The following is a 16,226-nucleotide window of genomic DNA, read 5'->3' as shown; positions in this document are numbered from 1 at the left end:
TGTGTGTGTGTGGGTGTGTGTAGGTCATGGCATGATGAAGATAAATAGGCGAGTGGCGGGATACGCGGCGAAGCTGTAATTGACGTCTAACGCAAACGGTGACCTGGTGACCGCCGGGCAGCTGCTGGTGACTTCGCCAACACGCCAAATCATTTGTGAACGCATCAACCCCGCCAATGGGGGGAGCAAGTATGGGGGGTGTAACACATGCGAGGGGCTAACTTCTCCAAGGAACACTTAATGAATTGACTTAACACGTCGCCTTTGATGCAGTTAAGCCAAACTGGTGTTGAGGGCGTATTTTTTCAAATTGCGTCAGTACTTGACCTCATAAGTTGACTTAATAATAGATATGGTGGACATTGAGACATAGTTAATTACAAGGGAAATAAAACAGACTTAAAAATCATTCATTCAATTAGAATGCAACATTCATCAGTGTAAAGATTGTACCAAAATAAATGTTTAGAAATAAACAGTGTGCCAAGAGTAACTGCAAACATATTGTACACAAAGTTAAATACAACCGAACTGTACTTTGGCACTGATTGTTTTGCCTACTATCGCACTTTGAGAATCACCATTGTATAAGATTTCCTTTGAAGGGGAAAGACCCGAGCGCTCATTACCCGACCGTTCTTCCAGAATGACACATTTTCTGGATTCCGCCCTTCATAATTTATTACTGGGCCAGATGGCCCGTGTCATCCTCATTGCCACCGCCATGTAGTGAGCTAGCACCGCCTCTTAAGACGCTATTGATTTTTATTTGATTAAACGTCCTGCTGCTTTGTGGCAAATTAGCAGGAGTTTAATCAAATCACAATCGATAGTCGCTTAATAAGCAAGCCCTGCACGCACGCACACACAACACATGCACACTCACACACGATACACAATTGAATAATGGCCAGAAAATAGAAGGCGTTTACGTGTTAAATAGAAGACGCATAAGCAATTTCATTTGCGCACTTTATAGCTAATTAGACCACTGATATTCAGTTTTTAAAGAATGACTCCACCGGCATGAACGACTGCTCTTACATCCATCCTCTCTTTCCTGAAAGCAAAATATCATAAAAATAAATGGAAATGTGATAATCTTCTCTGCAATCAACCTTTTTCATATTATTCTCTTTACCTTACCACTGGTCACTTCATTAGGTACACATTATAATGACATCGAAGACAAAAAATCTCCTTATTCAATGATTTAAAAACAGGAATTTAATTCTTATTTTATAATGTTTTTATTGTTAAAAGCGGAGGCATGGTGGCCATCGTGAGATTCCCGAAGGGATGGTCCTTTTCCTGGGCCAGTGAGCACCCAGGTTTAATTTCTTGAAAAGTTGTCATTTTCGATGTGGGGGATTCTGCCTGACATCCACAGAATATTAAATATGAGTAAATAGAAAAATATTTTCCTTTGTCCACACAGGCTACACAGTGAATTTGGTGTTTGGTTCTGCAACTGAGCCAAAATGTATTAAAATTATTAGAAAGGAATGTCATCTTTATTTTATGAACAAAAATACATAGTCCTATAGTGACCATTTTAGTTAAAAATGCACTACTTTGACACTATATGTCCTTTAAAGTTAGCCAGTATGAACCCATTTTCAGTTTGTAAACAAAGATGACATATTCAGAATGTAAATAGCGGGGGTGATTCATATGTGCACAAGGCAATTAGCTGTGAAGGATTGCGAAAATCGTCCGCTGATAGTGTAGTGGTACACACGCCTGAGTTGTGTGCGGGCAGCGTGGGATCGATTCCCGCTCAGTGACAGTGTCTATGTGTGCCCTGCGACTGGCTGGCGACCAGTTCGGGGTGTAGTCTGCCTTCGCCCATTGACGGCTGGGATAGGCTCCAGCAACTCCCCGCGACCCTATATAGGATAAGCGGTTTGGAAGATGACATGACATGATTGCGAAAATCGCTTTAAAAAACTAACGTTGCCAGATGGAAAGCAACTTTCCGATCCTTATGGGATGACAGAGTGGGAGGAAGATGTTACAAAGTGGCCCGATGTTTGTCTTTCTTTTAGTGGAGAAATCTAATGGTGACACTAGGAGAGACTAACTGGGATCCCTGCTTGAGCCATCGTCATCAGAAAAGAGAAATACATCCTCACAGCTTACTGTACTTGCATAGCAGAGTGAGTAATGTTGGAAGTGTGTGCTAGTTTATTTTGTTGCTTGTTGCATTATGTAAAAGGGAACTGAGAATCGCGTCAAATTGTTGTGACGACGATCTTAGTGGGACCGCACTGTGGGGAAACTTTTAAGTTGCTGTGGTGTTCTTGGATGCCCAGGGAAAAACAGCTAAAGCCTGGTTCACACAGCAGGATTTCAAAATTGTCGGCCAGCGACCAAACTTTGAGAAACCCCACACGTGACGAGAAAAAAATCAAGCGTATTACGATTTTGAACGTACCGTGTGTGGTGTGCAGCCATATGCCAAGATCAACATATCACACACGAACCACATTCATTCACAGATATTCTCACGTCTCAGACGGAAATTCTTGCAAACCCCCTCGAGATTAAACGAGACTTCAGAGTGAACAAACATGGCGGAAGAAAAGGCAGCAGGTCGTGTCTTGAAGATGCCGCTAGTTCGCGAATTCTTTTTAATGGGAAAAAATGACACAATAAGAAAAGACGGTCTCTGTTGCGCCATGACTGTTTTCATTTTGGATTCTCACATCCTTCTCAGCGGACGAGATCAGGCTGAGCACACCACACACGGCAGGATTATCTGATAAGATTATCTTTGGAGCGATCACGAGAGTCGGCCCTGAACTAGGATTTTTGGGAGGGGAGATTCGGATCTAAAATTGGGCCGATTATCCTGCCGTGTGAACCAGGCTTAAGGTAAACATCGCAAACAATAATGCTAATGAATTAAGAGTTTGAGTTACACGGAGCTAGCGTGCGCCGAAGCTCATAGCTGAACGGATTAGCTACTAGTTACTAGCTAGCACTAGTCGAAAACACCTTGCCATTATTCCACAATTCCGGATCACTTACTTAACATTTCAAGACATACAGTAGTGGTTAAACCAAATTTAATATGAAATGAGCCATCCTAATATAGTCCTTGGTCCAGTCGTGCGTGCATTTAATATCTTGCAGCCACAGGCTCCTCCGGTGTTTCTATAATGGCCTGTTTCCTCTTGGAATTGAGAAAAATTGTAACTCCTTTTTACTTGATTTTGTACTTCTGTATTTTTGATCCGTACACAGAACAGCTCGGCATGAAATTGTTTGAAACTATTTAAAAACTATAACAACTCCATGCTAAAATAAAAATAACAAATCGTCACACCTACACACATATGTCTCCTGCTGTTCTGTGTCAATAATAGGCACGCAGCCGTTGATGACGTAGAATGGAAAATGGTCCATGAGTTTTGTATATAAAGCAGGTTGATATAGAATATCTTGACATTCATCTTAACTCAATGAGTTAATGCTTGTAGTTACTTTTACTAAAGAAAAAGTAAGTAAAAACATCCAATTAGAAATACTTGGATTTGTTTTCTCATTTATGAGCACCACAGAGCTAAACTGTCAGCAAAGTGTGATTGTAATGTCTTCATTTTCCCTCCTTGCCGACAGTGCAAGTCAACCTCAATCTTTGTCGCGTTAAGGAGAAGATGGGATTAAAGGCGTAAAAGTGGCGTCTGTCAGGCTCGTTGACGCCCCGGGGCCTCCCGCTAACACGGCGTTGTCGCCCATCATCTCTCATCGCGTCACGGCTAAGAGGCGGCCCAATGAGATGGGCGGCTTGATAAGACGGGCGGCCCGATGAGACGGGCAGCCGTCACCCGAACCGACAGCTCCCGTTGGCGTCAGGAGCCCGTCAGCCGCCACTGGCATCCATATGAGTTGACGCATCGCCTCGCTTGCTCGGTCAGGAACGGAGAGGACGTATCAACTGTGAAAGTGCGAGACGGACGCCGCGGTGATGAGATGGGATGGAAAATGGGAAAGAAAAAGTGTGATGGTTGATTTCTCACGCCACTCGTTTATACGTGGGAACGACGACTTGATGCCAAAGGAATTTTCCAACAAAACTGAACTATGAAACACAATCAACAGAATGCAACCCTCTGCAATGGTTGACATGGCGACAAACCAATGGTTGTACAAAGACTGTGACATAATGAACCAGTCAGTGGTGCTGCCTGCGATAGTTGACATGTAGACCAGAAATCTTCACTTACAATTCAGAGGGGTCCGGTTGCAAAGATTTTCTCAGGGGAAAGCTCCAAACGTCAAAATGTTTTGATTTGTGTCGTCGACCTGTCCAAGAAAATCAAATGGCCTCTCTAGCGTGTTCCGGCCTCAAAGTTCACCAGATATTTTGGGTCAAATGATCTGTGTTTTGTTTGGAAGTGATGTATTATGTCCACACTTTCTATTATGATTGTGCTCTGTATACAAAAGAATAACTCTATTAAAAACAAAAGCCAGATGATCCTGAAAATTCAGAAAGGCAAGACTGGTTAAATCATGTAGATGAAGTGTGAGAAGTTGAGTCTCCTGTCTACTAGTCAAAGTCAAGTTGATCCTTTCATAAGTTTTTGCTTACTGTGTCTAATTTCAAGCAAGTCAAGTTGAGTCACAGGAATAGCAAATCTGAGTCAAGGTAAGTATTTGATAAGGTTCAGTAATGCAAGTTCCAAGTCCTAAAAGTAGTGACATAATCCTGGTTCAAGTCAAGTCAAGTGACTCGAGTCTACAATAGTGAGCGCGGCTGCATCACTTACCGTCTTTCTGTGTGACGACGCTTATCACTCCCTCTGCTAATCCAGCAGCCAGCCCATCTGATAAGGTGTCTGTCTGGAAGTGGCGCTGACATGCTGACACCCGAGGGTGACAGGCCCGCTTGGCCTTGAATTAAGGGGTGCCGCTGATACTCTGCAGATAAAGTGATGGTGTCAGAGATGGGGGAAAATGACCAAGCGGCTCCGCTGAGCTGACAAGGCGGAGGTGACGAGCCGAGTGATGCCGCTTGTCACTCAGAGCTAAAAACATCATGACTGAAGCCAAGCGGCTTACTATTGCCACCAGAAAACAACCTGTTGACACTTCACCACTTGTGGACAAAAGGCTGCAATGAGGTGCTGCGGCAAAATTTCATGTCTCAACATACAGTTTGTGAGATAGTACTTAAATACAACAATAAAATAAAATAAAATGAATTTGAAAATATGAAAAAAAACAAGCAAACTGTGATGCTGTCTTTAATGGTTACCGACCAATGATTGCACACAGACTGTGTTTGAATGGCTTAGGTTGTGTTAGTTGTAGTTGGAAAGACATACAGTAGATGCGTTTGTATTCATCCACAATCACGTCTGTGTACGTGTGACAACAGCCTAAGGCACTTTGCTGTTTCAGTGTGTGTGTGTGTGTGGGTGTGTACGTGGGGGTGTGTGTGCATGTGTGTGTTGTGTGTAGGGTCTCAAGGTTTACGGCTCTCGCTGCTTTGGAATACGAGATTAGAAGATGGAGGACAGAAGGTTTATCTGTACTATGTGAAGTCCACTTGAAGTATTGCGTGAGAAGTATGTGGAAGTTGGATTTTTTTTCATATTAAATTTCTACATCTGTGTTGCCACGCCAGTGTAATTTGAGCAGAGCCTTCCACTCAGTGACGTAACTTCGGCTATTTTAGCAATGGGACTGTTTCTTTAGCAAAATTCAGTCAGCATTTTCCATCCCCTCATCGGTTGGTCAGAGCAAAACTTTGGACTAGTAGCTATGTAGCACACATTAACATATTTAGAATGAGCATCTCTGGTGGGGATGATGAATTTTCCTTCAATATAATTTTGGGTGAAAGCAACACATGTTTTACAGCTGATTACTAAAGAACGGTAAGAGATAGAAACCAACTTTCGTTCTGGTGAAAGAAGAGTCTTCTATTTGTTTTTGTTGGTTTGGTTGTTTAATTTGTCAAGTATCCAGAAGAAGTAGTAATTGTCACCAAGATATAAATCAGATGTATTTGTAGCCACAACATTTGAAATCACCCTTCTGCAAACTGACAAAGATGGAGTTAGCCCACTCTAGTTGTCAAATGTGATGTGATAGCGATTGTATTAAGAGGCCAGCAAAGTCCCCACCGGAGGTACCAAATGTACCAAGCACCACGGCGCAGTCAAGCAACCATTTGTCTCGTCATGCAAATGTAACATTTGCTGCCTTTAACCAAACTTGAACGCCTGATGAGGTTCTTCTGACTTTGCAATATGTTAACATCTTTGTGGCATTTTGGAAAAAGGCCACCTGCAGTATATCGATGCTTTTTTTCCAAAATGGAAAAGTGACCACGCGTGAGGGCTTCGCGCACCGCTGTATGGCTTTTGCTCATCCCAGAAATGTCCAAAGTCCGGCCCGGGGGCCAAGTGCGGCCCGCGGTCAAATTTTATCCGGCCCACACCCTCTGTTATAGCTCCCGTAGCTCCGTTGACGCGTCTAAAATACATATATTTCCCTGTTTTTAAATCTAAAAGTTCGCTGAACATTTATTTTCAACAATATGCCATGTTTCAAATTAACCCTGGCCTATACTGGTGAATATGATAGACTGTATTTGTATATTTTACATGTCCCTGTCACAGAATTAAAATGTTTCGAGAACATTCAATTGCCAGTTGTTGGTTGATGTTTAAAATGTAATTTGCACTGGTGAATACTTTTACTTATTTCCAGAGCTGGGCTTTTTAATAAAAATTTGCGGTCCATTTATTGCGTACCCTTCTGCCGTCCATTTATCCTCCATTTTGTGTATTTTGTGTAAAAAAAATATTGATTAAAAAAATAGTACCGTGTAGAACATATGAAAAAATGCTTACATTTGAAAAAGCTTTGTGGCAAATAATCAAATATATTTTCTAAGAACACAATTTCATTAAGTATACAAATACACTGACTTAAGAATCACATGGCCCATGTAACTAACACTTCACATACATAAATGCATAACATACAACAACCCATATACTGTAACTACAGTTGTTTTATGTATACTTGTACACATGACTTGATGTTCATTTCTACAAACGGTGAATATTTGACTTGGGGCTTTAGTGCAACACGAGTTCAAAGGTCACATCTTCAGTGAGCTCTCTCAGACGTCACGTCAAATCAAAAGCGTCTCGGTTACCCTCACCCAAGCAAGTCGCACGTCCCCCCCCAGAGACGGCGTTCTTCGTGCGGTCAATCCCTTCCCATCTCATCGCCTCGCCGCTTCTTTTTTTGCACCACCTTTAATGAAGCGCGCTGGCCCCTTTAAGTCACTAATGTGACAGTGCGGTAATGTCCAATGACGGCCGCCCCTCCATCCACAGGCATGAATAAACCATGCCCCCCACATCTAAACATAATACATTAGTTGTGCGAGTGTTTATGTGGCACCTTAGCGTGGGAACATGAATGAAACATGAAGACGCCCTCGTCTCGTCTGCTGCCAACCCACAAAGGAAGTCACATAGCCCAAATTGACCAGGCTCTTTCAACCAACAGTTTTTACATTGCAAATATCAGTAATACTCTTACTGAAATTGCTTCACATGACACAAATTGGCTTGATTTTTATTTTGTGCTCGTATAATATGGGTTAAAAATAATCCAATATCCAATACTGAGCAATTTTAGTGCATAAGCTGAGTGGAAACCAATTTGGCTTGCAAATTAACAAGAAATTAAAAGAAATGTTCAATGTAAGACCAGGTAATGTGCCCCAAGAATACATATTATTTTTTTTATTAAAATAATACAAGCAAGTAACATAACATAAACATTTTTTTTTTTACTTACAAAAATACAAAAACATAATTTGCAACAGAAAAAAGCCTGAACGCTCTTGTGAGCCACCATTATCTTGATGGTTTTATGTGGCCCCTTAGCGTGGGAACATGAATGAAACATGAGAACAGACTCGTCTACAGCGCGCTGAGCGACGCTAACCACAGAAAAATAAATAGCTCAACCATGAATAATTGAGACTAATAATAATAATTGATTGGACCAGTGTCCGCTTGGACGTCTCACTTTGTCTCCCGCCCAATCACTTTGATGCTAAGCAGGAAGTCGAAGGAGGAGGCCCACACACAAGCACACGCACACACACGGTGGCATGTCGCATCAGCCTCAAGCACACTTAAGCTTCATGTCACATTTGTAAGGTTGATTTCGGCCTCAATGAGTCACGGTGCGTTCGTACGCATCTGTCCGCACATAAACATGGCACAGAGACACACACACGTCCGCGCACACACAAACACACACACTTCCTGCCGTGCGAGTTTATCCTTCAGCGTTTGACCGTAGTAAAGAGGCTGACAGTCATTTGCGGGGGAAGCTTGTAAATCCTCAGGGGGGAAGAGAAGAAGTAAAAGGGCCAATTACTTTTTGATCTCCGGCCGGCCCTCGTGTCAGACGCATAAACTTTCACCTTCCGAGACCTAGATCTTTTTTTTTTTTTTTAAATCCCCAACCAGGAAACCCTCGCTCGTTGCCAGGTCAACTGAACAAGATGTGTTGCTTGTTCAGTTTCCCAAATTTGCACGTTTTGTATGATTCCACATTTTCCATGACAAAATTCCCAAATGAACATAGACATTTGACATTTTGACCTCTTTCGGCCACGATTACCAATGGAGACCATTCCAACTTGAAATTATTTAGTTCAGTTGCATGTACATTTTCCCAATTGATGAGATATATTCACATATTTCCCTCCGATTTTCACATCACACAAATTAAAAATAAATAAATAAAAAATTACAATAAAACTCTCAAATGAAGAAATAGTTGACATATTTCAGTCCTCTGTCCGCATTACTTCGCTGATTCAAACCGTTCGGACTTAAAAGTCAGTTCTGCATTTCCACAATTCAATTATTTCCACAGCATTTCAGTTCAGTGTCAGATGTTCAAGATACACACTTGTTTTCAACACAAATTGTATTCTCTAGTTTAAAAAACAAAGCATGTCCACACAGAATAACAATAATATTACAACAAAATGACAGCTCAACTACTGAAGTGCACGTGTGACGTTTTTTTTTTTTATACGATCAAATAAGAGAACAACAACCTTGACGGTGAAGTGGACAAACAACACACTGATACGCACACACTCATAGACGTGCACACTGGGCGTCAAGGCCGGATGGAGCATGAGCGATGTTGACAGGTCGCCACTCCCGCCCTCATTACGATAATGCGATGCTACAAAGTGGCAGGAAGGCGAGCGGCCGAGGCAGCAAGCGGCATCTCGCCCAACGCTGCGCGCCGGCGCCTGATTGGTCGATGAGTCGTGAGGGAACATGTCATGGCTGTGCGTCGTGTCCTGCGGCCATCGTGGCTGCGTGATTGACAGTCAGAGAGGTTTTCACTTGACAATATGTTTGTCATTAGGCAATAAAGGAACAAATCAACCACCATTTTGAGACCTTTGCCACTCTCAAAAATTCATCAAATTTGGTCGGACTCCTGGGTGTAAAAACCAAAGTTGACTCAGTAGCACCCTCTGTAATTATTTGAAAATTCAGCCCCAGAAGCCAAAATCAGTTAGCAACATAAGTACACCCATGGAAACGTCATGCCTCAAAATACACAGAAAGTCTGCATTTTGGTTTGATGTGACAATTTTAAGGTCAGTTTCCAGATTTCTTTTTTTTAAATTCAACCACTGAAGCCATTTTGACTTAGTAGCATGACATTTTGTAGAAATGTCTATCATGATTAAACCTACAATATAGTTTGAAGAAACCATGCCCAAAAAGAAACAAAGTCAATTGTTTTTGGTTCAAAGTGGACATTTTAGTGTCGCTTTGGCCCTTTCAAGATTTTAGTCATTATTTAAAAATTCAGCTCCTGAAGCTAAATTTATTTACCAATGAGAAATTCAATAGCAATATCTATTATGAGTAGACCCACAAAATGTCTGAAGAAGCCGTACCTGAAAATACACAATAAATCTGCCATTTTGGTTTGAAGTGACACATTTTTTATTTTAAAAGTTGTTTTGGTCATTTCTCAATTTTCAGCATTTCTGGAAAATTGAACCCCTGTAGCTAGACTGATTCAGCAACATAAAAGTTAATAGCAATTTCTATCCTGAGGAGACCATCAAAAATGTCTGAATAAACCATGCGTGAAAATATACAGGAGGTCTGCCATTTTGGTCTGAAGTGACAATTTTACAGTCGTTTTGGTCATTTCTTGAATTTCAGCATTTCTGGAAAATTCAAACCCTGTAGCTAGATTGATATAGCAACATGAAATTTAATAGCAATGTCTATCATGAGTAGACCCACAAAAAAGTCTGAAGAAGCCATGCCTAAAACAAAAACATAACAAATATGCCATTTGGGTTTTAAGCGACAATTTAGTGGTCGTTTCTTGATTTTCAGCATTTCTGAAAAATTCCACCCTTGTAGCCAGTTTGACTTATTATCATGAAATTTAGTAGGCATGTCGATTATGATCACACCCACAAAAAATCTCAAGAAACCTCCCTGGAAAAGACACAGAAGGTCCATCATTGTATTTCAACGCTAAACTTTTAGTGTCATTTAGCCATGTTTGTCAAAATTCAACCCCATCAATATCAACAACAAATCTAAAGAAACCATGCCCGAAAACAAACAAAAATGTCAGTCATTAATGTTCAAGGAGGACGTTTTTGTGTTAAATTTAATAGCAAGGTCTGTCATGAGTAGACCCACAAAAAAGACTCAAGAGACCAACCCCTAAAACACTAGGGAAGACTGCTAATTTGGTTTGAAGCGGGTCATTTTGGCCATTTCTAGATTTTCAGCAGTTTGGGGAAATTTCAGCCCGGGAAGCCTATTTCACTTGGAAACACAAGTCTATGATGCAGAGACTCACAAAAAATCTTGAAGAAGCCGTGCCTGAGGAGAGATAAGTGCGCAAGGCAGCAACATTTGGTCTAAAACCCCCAACAATCTTAAACAAATGCACAACACAGAATATGAACTAAAAAGTTGTTTCAATAACGAAAGACGTGTTCTAATTGGCAAAGACGTGAATGCACACTGAGTGTGCCTCAAAGATGAGTGCCTTGTTGATTTAACTTTGTAACGCGTGTCGCCTGTCGAGAGAGCATCCTCAACCCCCCTGCTGTCCCGTTAATTCGAGGTGACGGATCACAAATTAAGATAATTCATATTGTCTGCCGGCTGGCTGCCCCAGACTGAGATATTCACTTACTTACCATTCATTTTCCATGCACACAAACTATGTTCAATTTTGACCTGGGTCAAGAATATCCTCATAATAATTGTCAATAAAAAAATGATGTACTGCAGATCTTTTAAAAATGAATCAACACATTCACAACTGTAGACGTTTAGATTCAGCAACGATATTTTTATCATGTGCGTTTTTCAACAGGTAGGCGTGGAAGAGGGTCTCGACCAGCTTGTCGGTGAAATTCAGGTTTGTAATTTTTGGAGAATTCATCCAATTTCAGGGTCAAAGAAGGATACTGTGTTTTACTGCAGACAAATTTGACACAAGCAGCATATAAGGGTTAAAAAAAAATATTCGCTAACAATGGCTACACACGCGCACACCCCCACACACGCACCCACACACTCTCACACTCAAAATAATGGAAGCTCCACCCATCCATTTGCTGAAGTAAGTGGTCTTCCGTAGCTTGACTTTGTTAATCATCAGGCGACAGCTTAACAGTGCAAGCAAGCGTAATTAACGCCACTTGAAATCAGCGTTCACAGTGTGTGTAAGTGTGTGAAAAAAAACAACATGGCAGTTGTTCAAAAGTTGAATAGAATCCAATCAATAATTCAAAGGCATCTTCTTGGGCTCACCTGGCTCTCCGTGGTGCCTTGGCCCCCCGTTCAGGTTGAATAATTCACAGGAGGCGAGCGGCAGCCTCTAAAAGCCATTATTATGTTCAATAATGACTAATACATGTGCAGGAGACGCCCAGGAGAAGCCCACTCGACACCAGGTGACGCTCATTTACATATTTATTAGATGCCAGAAGACGACTGAAACGAAACGAACTTGTCGTTTTGGAGCTTCAGTGAAGACACGTCAACAGATGTTCAATGACGGTCACAAACTCTGTCATAGATGACATTGTGCATAAACACTTTGGTGCAAAAATATGTTTATTCATTTATTTTACAGCACCACAATGGATTTAAAATATACCAAGGACGTGCCTTTGAATTATGAACTTTCGGCTTTATTAATGAGTTTTCACAAAAATATGGCATTTTCCGTTCGGTTATGAAAGCAATTCAATGTAAAGGGGTTGTTGAAGGAACAGGACAAATTCATCCCAAAGTCTATACTTCAAATCAAAATGGCAGACTTCCTGTGTCATTTCAGGCAGGGCTTCTTGAGACTTTTTTGTGGGTCTACGTTAATGGATATATTTACCAAATTTCATGTTACTAAGTGATGCTGCCTTTGTGGGCAGAATAAAATTCAGCTGGGCACTATCAAGACCATTTGGGTGCTCCTCCCACATGCAATAAACAAAACTAACATTATGTAGGTATTATTATTTTTTGGCGTTCGTCTGTCTGGTATATGTGGTTCAAATTTGGTAGCGATCGTAAAAAGTGAGAAGTGGTGAGCTGACCACATTACTCGAAAATGCCCACTTCAAACCGAAATAGCGGACTACCCTTTGTTGTTTTGTGCATGGCAGCAGGATACTTTTTTTGTTGGTCTACTTATGATAGACACGCCTACCAAATGTTACCCTGCTAAGTCAAACTAGCTATTGGGGCTGGATTTTCAAAAACCTCCAGGCGGTGCTACAGCGACACTTTTTCGGGGGTGTCCTACCCGCAAACCAATTCAGACATAATTTTCGCACCAGGATGAACTTGCGTGGAAAGAGTGGTGATAGTTTGAGTGTGTAAATGCGTGAAAGATGCGATTTATGTGGTTTCAATTGCGTCCTCCGAACAAGTGACTGTAAATTCTTTAGCATACAAATGACACGATTCATCATGGACTCTTTTCTACAAGAATACACATTCATTTCACCTCACGCTCCCCCTGACCAATGGCGCCTGCAAATGGAAGTTATTCACCAAACATTGGATGCCCCCCCCCCAACACCAAAAAACGTCCTCACTCCTTCTCCTCGATTTTTGACTCTAAATGCTGCTCAATAGGGCTAATAAACGACTGGTGTCCAATGTGTTGTCAGTCTATTCTTTGCTTGTTCGGGTTCATCTGGACTGGAGGCAGGCAGTTTGGGGGGGTGGGAGTTGGTAGAATTTTTTTTTAAATATATACAATAAGATTAAAAGTAAAATAAAAAGTACAAATCAATTAAGCTGAACTTAAGTTTATAGAATCTTAAAAAAAAACAAGCTGAAACAAAATGTAGTACATGAAGAAAAAATGATTAAGAACCGTAACATAATTGAACATAGCATAATTAGAAGAGTAATTAAAAAAAAGATGTACAACAAAGTTAATTACAATAAAAAAGATGAGATTTTAAAAAGAGAGAAAAAGATTAAATCATTTTTAAAAATCAAATAAAAGATCAATTTTCTATGCCGTTTATTCTCACAAGTGTCGTGGGATGTAGGTTTTTCAAGTTTATTTTTCAATTTAATGCAAGATAAAACTGGAGGGGATATCAATTGAATTAGATTAGAAAAAAATGAAAAATTTAAAACAAGGGAAAAAAACACTCAAATAAAATAAAAGTGAATAAAAACTAAAAAGAAACTAAACATAAAGAATATGATAAAATGTTTTTTTAAGTATGTTAAATGCTATATTAAAAATAATCGAATGTAAGATTTAAAAAATTGAAGGAGATTTTAAATTAAATTAAAACAAAAAATAAGACAAGAAAAAAGAAATTAAAAAACTGAATTCAAAAGAAGAAACCAAAATAAAATAAAGAAGATATAAAATTAAGAAAGTAATACATTTGTAGCTGAGCAAGTAAAACATTTAATGAAATTAAATCTTATCAAATTAAAATTAAAACAGAAAAAAATACAACGTGAAGTCCAATAAATTAAAAAGTGAACACAATTCAAATCATACAATAAATAAAGCATCTGATTAAATGATATGCTTAAGTTTTTAAATAAAAAAATTATAAAAATTAAGAAAACATTTGAGATTAAGTTACATCTAATGAAAAAATAAAATATAAATGCAATGAACTATAGTGAGGGAAAAAAAATCAAAAATATGTTTTTTAAACCTGGAACGAAAATGATAAAAATGTCCCGAGCACCCATAAGGCAGCTACAGCAGGCAGGCTGCAATGGGGAGGGGGATAAAGAATGTGCGTGTGTGTGCCTGTGTGTGTGTGTGTGTGTGGGTGGGGGGCTGGGGGGGCTTAGTGTGCGTTTGTGTGCGTACGTGTGGGTTTCCGTGGGTCCATCTTGCCGGCGTTTTTATTGATTTCTGCCCGCCGTGCTCTTTGTCAAACAGCACATGTGGACCCGTCACCTTTTAAAAGCACACACCCTCGTTTATGTGGTGTGTGCGTGTACGCCTGCGCAATAGTGCTCTTTGTCTGACGGTGGCGGGTCAGAGTTCGCCGACAGACGAGACCAGACTCGCCCACGCTGCCATATTTGTTGAGTCTCGCCTCGGTTGAGTCTTGATCCGATGAAAATAAAATAACAAATTGGATTTAAGTGCATGCAATTGAAAAAAAAAAGTAAAAATGAAATTTAAAAAAAATAATCAAAATGAAAAGAAAATATGATAAAGATGGGGGAAAAATTCAGAGGTCGAGGGTTCGACCCTGGCTCCGGCCTCCCTGTGTGGAGTTTGCATGTTCTCCCCGTGCCTGCGTGGGTTTTCTCCGGGTACTCCGGTTTCCCCCTACATTCCAAGAACATGCATTGTAGGTTAATTGAACACTCTAAATTGCCCCTAGGTGTGATTGTGAGTGTGGATGTTGGTTTGTCTGTGTGTGCCCTGCGATTGGCTGGCAACCCGTTCAGGGTGTCCCCCGCCTACTGCCCGAAGACACCTGGGATAGGCTCCAGCACGCCCGCGACCCTTGTGAGTATAAGCGGTATGGATAATGGATGGATGGAAAATATAAGTATAAATTAAAGCAAAATGAAAATAAGAATTTTTAAAATCGATTCAAATTATATACAATTACATAAAATTTAAATGTAAAATAAAGCTCAAAATTAAGCCAAAACATGAAAATAAAATTACATTGAAAATAAATTAAAATGAAATTAAAAGACTTAAAGTAAATGACTCTAAAAGAAATAATAAAAATAAAAGTAAGTTAAAAAAACTTAATAAAAGTAAAATTCAACTAATACAACAAAAATAAAAGTGAAAAAAAGTAACACATAAAAATGTGAAATATTTCAAAGTGCAATTAAAAAAATACAACAAAAAGTGAAAACTAATGAATATTAAATTAAGATAAACATTTCTATGCATTCCTAGCTAACGCTGACGTAATGAATTAACATAGCATCAACATGTGGCTAGGGGGGAAGATGAAAGAGCTGAGCGTGATGGGAGACGGCCACTGCCTTTATTTGAGGGGGGTGTTGAAAAAAGCCACGCCCTTGACACCCTGCCCGGCGGTGATTCATTACCCAATTTGACGCCTCCGCGCTGTTCAATTGCATCAGCGCTGCCAAAAATCCACGCAGGAGATATGAAAAATTAAATGTCATCTTGGCCATGGCGAGAAAGAGAAAAGAACTTTTAGCTCTCCTCGCGGCAGCGGCGGCGGCAGCGGCTAAATTGGTCTGTGATGGATGGTGGCGCGGGGCCGCGATTAACCTACTTAACCACGTCAACGCCATGCTTCTTTACCTGTCAACAAATATTTTCTTACAAAAATCTGAGTGTTCTTACACTGTAGTCTACTCTTTGACTTTCAACTTGCTCCCATCAGTCGATTATCGGCATTTGGTGGCGTTTGCCTTGGCTGGGCTTCTTCCAGCACATGTACACAGAGGTTAGATTTTTTTTTCGCGTCCAATCAGATTTCAGTCTTTGTTTGTCACCCTAATCTGCTCAGGGCCTTTAGCGTCAGCGGTGCTGGTTACATTATTCACAATAGGACGGTCACTTTAACCATTCAGATCTTGAATTTGCTCTCATAGTTGTCAACGTTGGCAAAACTTGGACTGCGAACAAAATCAGAACTGAGAACTAGAGTGCATAAA

General features: G+C 40.3%; 1 long non-coding RNA gene across 1 annotated transcript; it reads left to right on the top strand.

Annotated features, from left to right (window-relative positions):
• The first annotated feature begins 2,581 nt into the window (after window positions 1–2,581).
• On the top strand, window positions 2,582–4,503 carry LOC147149868 (uncharacterized). Its single transcript, XR_015086237.1, has 2 exons — window positions 2,582–2,877; window positions 3,625–4,503. It is a non-coding gene; the product is annotated as an uncharacterized LOC147149868 (long non-coding RNA).
• The last annotated feature ends 11,723 nt before the right edge of the window (window positions 4,504–16,226 follow it).

This window comes from Filicampus tigris, chromosome 3 (genome assembly GCF_054856515.1).
Source record: "Filicampus tigris isolate MCC_2025a chromosome 3, RoL_Ftig_1.0, whole genome shotgun sequence".
Taxonomy (NCBI): domain Eukaryota; kingdom Metazoa; phylum Chordata; class Actinopteri; order Syngnathiformes; family Syngnathidae; genus Filicampus; species Filicampus tigris.
The sequence above is the reverse complement of the archived record's forward strand: the minus strand, read 5'-3'. Positions and strand labels throughout refer to the sequence as shown.